At 41.0% G+C, this 10,045-nt stretch overlaps 1 protein-coding gene across 10 annotated transcripts in view; it reads right to left on the bottom strand.

Moving 5' to 3' along the window:
• The window catches only part of TNRC6A (trinucleotide repeat containing adaptor 6A), a 218,311-nt gene that overhangs the window by 166,780 nt on the left and 41,486 nt on the right, over nucleotides 1-10,045 (bottom strand). The window lies entirely within an intron of this gene.

Raw genomic sequence — 10,045 nt, 5'->3', positions numbered from 1 at the left:
TCTCACTCCACTGCCCAGGTTGGAGTGCAGTGGTGCAATCATAGCTCACTGCACCATTGAATTCCTGGGCTCTAGGAGTCCTCCTTCCTCAGCCTCCTAAGCAACTAGGACTACAGAGTACATATGTTTTTAAGATCTTTGATATCTTATACCTTTTGGGGACTGTATCAGTTAAAAACTCTACCAGTACTGTAGAAACATGATCGTGTCTCTGTTTCCTTGCCACACTGGGCATCAATTACTTGCTCCATTAATGAGTTAATTGCACCCTCAATAAGAGTATGGTAAAGTGTGACACATTTACACTACAGAATATTATGCTGTAAAGAATAAGGATGTAGCCACCGGGCGAGGTGGCTCATGCCTGTAATCCCAGCACTTTGGGAGGCCGAGGCGGGCAGATGACGATGTCAAGAGATCAAGACCATCCTGGCCAACATGTTGAAACCCCGTCTCTACTAACAGTACAAAAATTAGCTGGGTGTGGTGGCAGGTGCCTGTAATTCCAGCTACTCGGGAGGCTGAGGCAGAAGAATCACTTGAACCTGGGAGGCGGAGGTTGCAGTGAGCCAAAATGGCGCTACTGCATTCCAGACCGGGGACAGAGTGAGACTCTGTCTCCAAAACAAAACAAAACAAAGCAATTTAAAGAGAAAGACTTTTAGGTGAGGTCAAAAAGGCAAAACCTGACTTTGGTTGAAAACAAAAAAAATATGCCATACAGTTTCTTAGGAAAACTGAAATTAAAAGTATAAGCAAAGACATACCTTACCCAGTGATATTATGGACTTGAGAGACTCAGAAGGGGAAGGGTGGGAGGGAGGCTAAGGGTAAAAAACTGAACATTAGGTACAATGTACACTCCTCCTTTGACAGGCCCACTAAAATCTCAGAATTCACCACTACATAATTCATCCACATAACAAAAAGCCACCTGTACCCCTAAAGCTATTGAAAAAAAAATTTTTTTTAAAGACATACCAGATAAAGGTTAAGAAGAAGAAAGCTGGGCAGGGCGTGGTGGCTCACGCCTGTAATCCCAGCACTTTGGGAGGCCGAGACGGGTGGATCACGAGGTCAGGAGATCGAGACCATCCTGGCTTACACGGTGAAACCCCGTCTCTACTAAAAATACAAAAAATTAGCCTGGCGTGGTGGCGGGCTCCTGTAGTCCCAGCTACTCGGGAGGCCGAGGCAGGAGAATGGCGTGAACCCGGGAGGCGGAGCTTGCAGTGAGCCGAGATCACGCCACTACACTCCAGCCTAGGCGACAGAGCGAGACTCCGTCTCAAAAAAAAAAAAAAAAAAAAAAGAAAAGAAAAGAAAAAAAAAAAGAAAGCAAAAAGAAAAAGAAAGCTAAATTCATGATATTAATATCAGACAATGTTGAATCTAAGGTTAAGGGAGGCAACCTAGACAAATGGGGGCATTTTATAATGACAAAGGGCACTAAGAGTTAGGCTAAAGCTTCAATGTGAGAACACAACAGAAAATGGCATCGAACTTGCACACGCATGTTTATAGCAGCACAATTCACACAATTCACAACTGCAAAAATGTGGAATCAACCCAAATGCCCATCAATCAACGAGTGGATAAAAAAACTGATATATATATATATATATATATATATATATATATATGAATGATGGAATACTACTCAGCCATAAAAAGGAATGAATTAATGGCATTTGCAGCAACCTGAATGGGATTGGAGACTATTATTCTAAGTGAAGTAACTCAGGAATGGAAAACCAAACATCATATGTTCTCACTCATAAGTGGGAGCTAAGCTATGAGGATGCAAAGGCATAAGAATGACAAAAGGGACTTTGGGGACTCAGGGGGACAGGGTAGGAAGGGGGTGAGGGATAAAGGACTACAAACTGGGTTCAGTGTATACTGCTTGGGTGATGGCTGCACCAAAATCTCACACATCACCACTAAAGAACTTACTCATGTAACCAAACACTACCTGTTCCCCTAAAAACCTACAGAAATAAAAAGTTAAAAAAAAAATAAAATAAAATGGCATCAAAATAATTACAGCATCAGCTTCCAACAGACACCAAGACTAACATATGACTATAGCTCACCTCTCCCAGCCTGCAGTAGATAAAAAAATTAAAAATAAAAATTTAGAGGATCTCAATGTATATTTAATAAGGCCGACTTTGTAGTTTATGTCGAATACTATGCACTAATAATAGAGGATACATCTTTTATGTGCCTATGGAATTTTCATGGTAATAGATGATGTATCAGGCCATGAAGAAAATCTTAACAAAATTCAAAATGGAGAAAGAGTAGAGACTACTTTCTAGTCACAGTACAAGAAAGATAGGGCTGGGTGTGATAGCTCATGCCTGTAATCCCAGCATTTTGGGAGGCCAAGGATCGCTTGAGCCCAGGAGTTTGAGACCAGCCTGGACAACATAGCAAGACCCTGTCTCTACAAATAATACAAACATTATCCTGGCATAGTGGTGCACACCTGTAGTTCCAGCTACTTGGGAGGCTGAAGGAGGAGGATTGCTTGAGCCCAGGGGACAGAGGCGGCTGTGAGCCATGTTTGTACCACTGCAGCCAGTCTGGGTAACAGAGCAAGACCAACAAAATTGGAAGGGGAAAATTCTACCACCCACCACTCGGTAAAAGGGAGCGTTTTTTGAGGGCACGAGGAGAGAGAGACACAGAGAGAGACAGATCAAAGAAAAAATTCAAACCCAAATTTCTCAACATCTTGAATAACAAAATGAAATTAATACATAGCAAAATCTCTGTCCTATGACTAGAACTGGATTGTTAAGTAGAACAGAGCCCTAAACAAAGGCATAAGTAAAGAAGGACAAAGAAAGTAAGTGAGTTTAGTATTCACTCAAAGAAGTTAGAAAAACAACAAATTATTCTAAGAAATAAGAAGGAATAAAATAATAAATGGGCGAATTAGAAAATAAAATAATGGTGGGGTGCAATGGGTCCTACTGCAAAGTGCCTGTAATCCCAGCACTTTGGGAGACTGAGGCGGGTGGATTGCTTGAGCTCAGGAGTTCAAGACCAGCCTGGGCAACATGGCAAAACTCCAACTCTACAAAAAATACAAAAATTAGCCGGGTGTGGTAGCGCACGCCTATAGTCCCAGCTACCTGGGAGGCTGAGGTGGGAGGATCGCTTGAGTAAGGGAGGCAGAGGTTGCAGTGAGCAATGATCTGCACTGCACTCCAGCCTGAGTGACAGAGTGAGACCCTGACTCAAAACAAAAAAAAAGAAAAAGAAAAGAAAATACATAAAAAAGTAGAATTAATTAATGTAAGAGCAAACTCTTTGGGGTGAGTTGGTTAGAGTAGAATAAATAATTGAAAAGTCAACTAATCAGGAAAAAAAAAGGAAGAAAGCTCAAAAACACAACATTAGGAACAGGGTGGGTGGGGCTCTGTGGCTCATACCTGTAACCCCAGCACTTTGGGAGGCCGAGGTAGATCACTTGAGGTCAGGAGTTCAAGACCAGCCTGGCCAACATGGTGAAACCCTGTCTCTACTAAAAATACAAAAATTAGCTGGTTATGGTGGCGCATGCCTGTAATCCCAGCTACTCGGGAGGCAGAGGCAGGAGAATTGCTTGAACTGGGAAGGCAGAGGTTGCAGTGAGCCAAGACCGTGCCACTGCACCCCAGTCTAGGCGACAGAGTGAGTGAGACTCTGCCTCAAAAACAAACAAACAAACAAAAAGAAACAGAGTGGAGGAAATATCATAACAAAGAGGAAATGAAATGGCTTGGTACCTTGCAAAACTGTGCAATGAAATTTGAAAATCTGAATGAAGTAGATTATTTTCTAGAAAAATGTAACTAATTGTCCACAGTTTTAGAACTCTGAGATAAAACAGCAAGCAGAAACAAAACTGTAGATGTTAACCAGCTTCCCACCCCAAATCCACCAGACCCACAGGAGTTTTAGATAAAGTCTTCCAAATAGCCAAGAAATAAGCAATTCTGCTTCTATATAAATTGTATCCAGGCACGGAGAAATAAAAGATGTTCATACTTTTTGTCAAAGCCACATCAAAACCTGAAAATCATGTCACAAAGAACAACTATATAGCAAAACTCACTTATGAATATCTTATCTTAGATAAGATAGTACCAAAGAAAACCCAGCATATTTTAGGAATGTAGGAAATGCTGTTTTAGGAAATCTACCAGTAAGCAACATTCACCATATAACTTGGCTTAAAAAAAAAGTGGCATAAAATTATCTCAAAAATGTAATGTTATTAGCATAGAATTGACAAAATATTCTCTTACAGCTTTCTAAGTCTCCACTGTATTTTTGGCTAAATTCCATTTTTTATTTCCATTTTTTTTTTTTTTTTGAGATGGAGCTTTCCTCTGTCACCCAAGCTGGAGTGCAGTGGCACGATCTCAGCTCACTGCAACCTCTGCCTCCTGGGTTCAAACGATTCTCCTGCCTCAGCCTTCCAAATAGCTGGGATTACAGGCGCGTGCCATCATGACTGGTTACTTTTTGTATTTTAATGGAAACGGGGTTTCACCATGTTGGCCAGGCTGGTCTTGAACTCCTGACCTGAAGTGATCCACCCGCCTCGGCCTCCCAAAGTGCTGGGATTACAGGCATGAGCTGCCTGCCCGGCCTTTATTTCCAAACTTTGAAATATGTGCTCTATTTTCCTTGATAAGTCTCTCTAGAGGTTTTGTTTGTTTGTTTGTTTGTTTTGGTTTTTTTTTTTTTTTGAGATAGGGTCTCACTCTGTTACCCAGGCTGTAGTGCAGTGGTGTGACCATTGCTCACTGTAGCCTTGACCTCCCAGGCTCAATCAATCCTCCTGCCTCAGTCTCCCAAGTAAGTAGCTGGGAACACAGGCATGCACCACCATGCCTGGCTAATTTTTGTATTTTTTGTAGAAGATAGCGTCTTGCTATGTTGCCCAGGCCGTTCTCCAACTTCTGGGGTCAAGTGATTCTTTTGCCTTGGCCTCCCAAAGTGCTGGGATTACAGGTGTAAGCCACCATGGCCCGCCTCTCTAGAGTTTTATTTTATTGATCTTATCAAAGACCCAGGTCGTGGTTTTATTTAACATTTATTTCTATTATTTGTTTCAGTAATGTCTGCTTTTATTATGTTTGATTCTGTCTACCTGCTACTTTGGGTCATTTTGTTCTTTTTCGTACTTCTTTTATGTGAAACATTTTATTTTTAAAATTCTTTCTTAATAAAAACACTTAACATAACAATTTTGCCTCTGATTACAGGGTTGTTTACATCTTATCAGTTTTGAAAGGTAGGGTTCCTTTTGTTATTTTGTACATAAACAGAAGCTGCCATTTTAATTTCCTCTTTTCCCCAAAATAATTTCTATAAATGATTTTTAAAAGTTCTAAATATTTTGACCTTTTTGTTAACCTGATGTTATTTATTTATAGTTTGTTTTTAACAGATAATTTGACTTGTGCAATTTCTGCCTTTGGAATTTTTTTAAGTTTTTATTTGGCCTGATATATTATCATTTTAAATATATGTTCTATGTATTTTTGAAAAGCATATGTATTTCTTTTTCTCTCTCTCTCTTTTTTTTTTTTGAGATGGAGTCTCGCTCTGTTGCCCAGGCTGGAGTGCAGTGGCACGATCTTGGCTCACTGCAACCTCTGCCTCCCGGGTTCAAGCGATTCTCCTTCCTCAGTCTCCTGTGTAGCTGGGATTACAGGCATGCGCCACCATGCCCAACTAATTTTTTTTTGTATTTTTAGTAGAGACAGGGTTTTGCCATGTTGGCCAGGCTGGTTTCGAACTCCTGACCTCAGGTGATCCACCTGCCTTGGCCTCACAAAGTGCTGGGATTACAGGCCTGAGCCACCACACCCGGCCTCATTTTTCTTTTCTTTTCTTTTCTTTTTTTTTTTTTTTTTTTTTTGAGACAAGGTCTTGTTCTGTCACCCTGGCTAGAGTGCAGTGGTAGTGCATGGTTCACTGCAGCCTCCATTTCCCAGGCTCAAGTGATCCTCCTGCCTCAGCCTCCCGAGTAGCTGGGACCACAGGCACTCACCACCATGCCTGGCTAATTTTTAAAAATTTTTTGTAAAGACAAGGGTCTCCGTAGGTTGCCCAGGCTGGTCTCAAACTCCTGGCCTCAAGTGATCCTCCTGCCTTGGCCTCTCAAAGTGTTGGGATTACAGGTGTGAGCCAGGGCACCAGGCCTATATTTCTTGCTATGTATCTATTATCTAACATTTATTAATTCTGTTATTTAAATCCTGTTTCTTTTGTATTTTGTTCGGTCAGACTGAGAATAGTTTGTTAATCTTTAGCTCAATTTTAGTTTTGTCAACAATTCTTATATTTCTACCGAAATACTCTTTTTTTTTTGAGACAGAATTTCACTCTTGTCGCCCAGGCTGGAGTGCAGTGGCACGATCTTGGCTCACCGCAACCTCCGCCTCCCAGGTTCAAGCAATTCTTCTACTTCAGCCTCCGGAGTAGCTGGGATTACAGGCATGTGCCACCACGCCTGGCTAACTTTTGTATTTTTAGTAGAGACGGGGTTTCACCATGTTGGCCAGGATGGTCTCGAACTCCAGACCTCAGGTGATCCACACGCCTTGGCCTCCCAAAGTGCTGGGATTACAGGCATGAGCCACCATGCTTGGCCAGGAATAACTCTTAAAAGACTTTTCCCCTTATCTAAGTCCTATAATAAAAATAAATGGCGATTATAGTGAAAATACTTTAAAACCACAAAGCAGAATTTCATGTTTTTTGACAAAATCTTCTTTTTCTATCAGTGTTCCCCCCCGCCTTTTTTTTTTTTTTTTTTTTGAGACAGGATCTTGCTGTGTCACCCAGACTAGAGTGCAGTGGCACGATCACTTCTCACTATAGCCTCTACCTCCTGGGCTCAGGTGTTCCTCCCATCTCAGCCTCCTGAGTAGCTGGGAACACAGGCGTCTGCCACCATGCCCAGCTAAATTTTTGTATTTTTTGTAGAGATGGGGTTTTGTCATGTTGCCCGGGCTAGTCTTGAACTCCTGGGCTCAAGTGATCCACCCGCCTTGGGCTCCCAAAGTGCTGGGATTACAAGTGTGAGACACTGTGCCAAGCCTTTTCTTTACCTCATAGATGATCATAAATGTTTTTATCTTTGGGAGAAATTATACCAGCTACCGTGAAATAATATTCTGTCCAGAATGTTTTTGGTTATGTGTCTGATTTTGTCCAAAATTGGTGAGTTTTAGGTTAAAATTAGTAATTTAGTAAAATTACTGAAATTTACTTTAAATTACAGGTGATTCTTTTCTGTTGTTGTGTGTTTTTTTATTAATTTTTTTTTGAGAAGAAGTCTCACTCTGTCACCCAGGCTGGAGTGCAGTGGTGCGATCTCATCTCATTGCAACTTCCGCCTCCTGGGTTTAAGTGATTCTCCTGCCTCAGCCTCTGGAGTAACTGGTAATACAGGTGCATGCCACAGACATTAGCACCATGCTTGGCGAATTTTTGTATTTTTAAAGTATAGATGGGGTTTCACTATGTTGGTCAGACTGGTCTCGAATTCCTGATGTCAGGTGATCTGCCCGCCTTGGCTTCCCAAAGTGCTGGGATTACAGGTGTGAGTCACCGTACCTGGTCTACAGGTGATTCTTATAGGGACCATTATTAAAAATTTTCTGCAAATCATAAAGCTATATCAAGGTGTTGAGCTTAGCCATTAAGCACAGTGTAATCATTCGTTGAGCCTGTCCAGTTTGATTATGCATTCTGGCATTTTGTAAGCTGCTCTGCCTAGCAATATATAGATTCATTTAATATGTTAACATTGGCTAATAAGCCAAGTGCAGTGGGTCACACCTGTAATCCCAGCATTTTAGTTCAAGGCAGGAGGATTGCTTGAGGCCAGGAATTTGAGTGCACCAAATTTGAGTGCACATGGCAGCCTGGGTAACATATTGAGACCCCATCTCTGCAAAACATTAAAAAATTAGCTGGGTGTGGTGGCTATGCCTGTGGTTCCAGCTACTTGGGAGGCTGAGGTGAAAGGATCACTTGATCCTGGGAGGTGGATGCTGCAGTGGGCTATGATTGAGCCACTGCACCCCAGCCTGGGCCACAGAGAAAGTCTTGGTCTGCCCCTGCCAAAAAAAGTTAATAATTTTCTTTCTAAGATCTCAGCTCAAAGTATTATCTCTTCAGAGAGGTCTTCAATCTAAAGTACAGTCCTTTAGTCTAAAGTAATGCCTATCACGTTAACTAGGCTTCTTTTTTTTTTTGATAGAGTCTCGCTCTCTCACTCTAGGCTGGAATACAGTGGTCCCATCTCTGTTCACTGCAACCTGCACATCCTGGGATCCAGTGATTCTCGTGCTTCAGCCTCCCAAGTAGCTGGGATTACAGGTGTGCGCCACCATGCCTGCCTGCCTACTTTTTGTATTTTTAGTAGAGACAGGGTTTCACCATGTTGGCCAGGCTGGTCTCGAACTCCTGACATCAGGTGATCTGCCCACCTCAGCCTCCCAAAGTGCTGGGATTACAGGCATGAGCCACCGCGCCTGGCAGTTAATAGAGGTATTTTTTAAAATTAGTATTACTGTTCTATTTCCTTTGTATTTCTGATGTATTTCAGATCACCCCCACTTTTTTCCACTTAATGCTTTTGATTCACTTTGCATTAGGCTTGTCTCTTGGAAACAGGATGTAGCTAGATTTTAAAAATCTATTCCGAAGGGCTTTGTTTTCCACAGGGCTTGCTGTCCTTTTATTTTTGTTATCTCAGGTCTCATCATTGTCATCGTGGTTGTCTTTTCTGAGGTGAACGCTCCCTTGTTTATTTTTTCTTCCTGTCATTTGCAATGTGAATCATGCTGTCTTTGTTGGGGTTATTGTTCTATTGCTTTATAGATTTGTTCATTCCAGTTTTATTCTCAGACACACAACTTCTGCTTAGATAGTTCAGAGTTCCCATAATCCTATCTTAGAAAAAGGCTGTGGTCTTAGGGAAATGGAATGCAATTTCAATTTAGAAAACGGTTGGAAGCAAATGCTCCCAAGAAGCTCCAATTTCAGGGTGCTTTTAAACAAAGTTCAAGAGAATTCTCAGGCCTCTCTGCTGATTGAATTGTCTTTCTTGGCTAATCTATTTACTCAATCAATGTCAGATAGTGCAAGGCTAATTTTGAGTTTGGGATAAGGATTAAACGATCAATCCATGTCCTGTTTTCCCTGGGGTAAACTTGATCTACAGGGAGGTAGAGAACTAGCACTATTAATTTAAAACTGGGTTTCTCTAATGTAAAGACAGGCACGTTGAGGATCCCAAAACACTCTTAGATCTTTCCCCCTCTTATTCCGTCTTTCATATGCTGTTTGGGTCCAGTTGCCTAATAATTACCACTTAGTCAACATATGTATTTATGGGATAAATGAAGAACACCAAAGAAAAAGGACAGTGATTATGAAAACAAGGGCTATAAGAACAATTGGTATGCTGGAAAATGTTGCAGTCAGTGGGTTGGATGCCAATCGGTGCTGAGGTCTGGAGGTTTTAATGTAATAGCAGCTTGGGATGGGTAACCTGGATATTAGCCAAAACACTGGTGGAGAAAAGCCTCATAAATTAGTTTTGATTACTAGCATTTCCCAGTTTCAGTTTACAGAAAGGCCACCATATAATTTCTGTATCTTCTTTTTGGAGAATTACTTTTGACATTTGCATTAAATATTACGCCATGGGATAACACTTATCTAGCCACCATATAATCGGGATTGCAGTGAATTCTACTTAATTGGTTTTTTGTTCATCTTTTCATTTTGATCAAGAGTTTCCTTTCTTAAGTTCTTTTATTCTAAATTAATTTTAATTACATGAGTAATACATACATGCATTCTTCTTATTAAATCCAAGTTCTTCTAAGTTTCCTCTCTCCAAGTTCTTTTATTCTAAATTAATTTTAATTATATGAGTAATACATACATGCATTCTTCTTATTAAATCCAAGTTCATCTAAGTTCCCTCTCTCCTTTCATAGAGGCACAGAGAGAA

Source organism: Gorilla gorilla, chromosome 18, assembly GCF_029281585.2.
Source record: "Gorilla gorilla gorilla isolate KB3781 chromosome 18, NHGRI_mGorGor1-v2.1_pri, whole genome shotgun sequence".
In the NCBI taxonomy this organism is placed as follows: Eukaryota; Metazoa; Chordata; class Mammalia; order Primates; family Hominidae; genus Gorilla; species Gorilla gorilla.
Note: the sequence above shows the minus strand (reverse complement) of the source record. Positions and strands in the feature narration are given on the sequence as shown.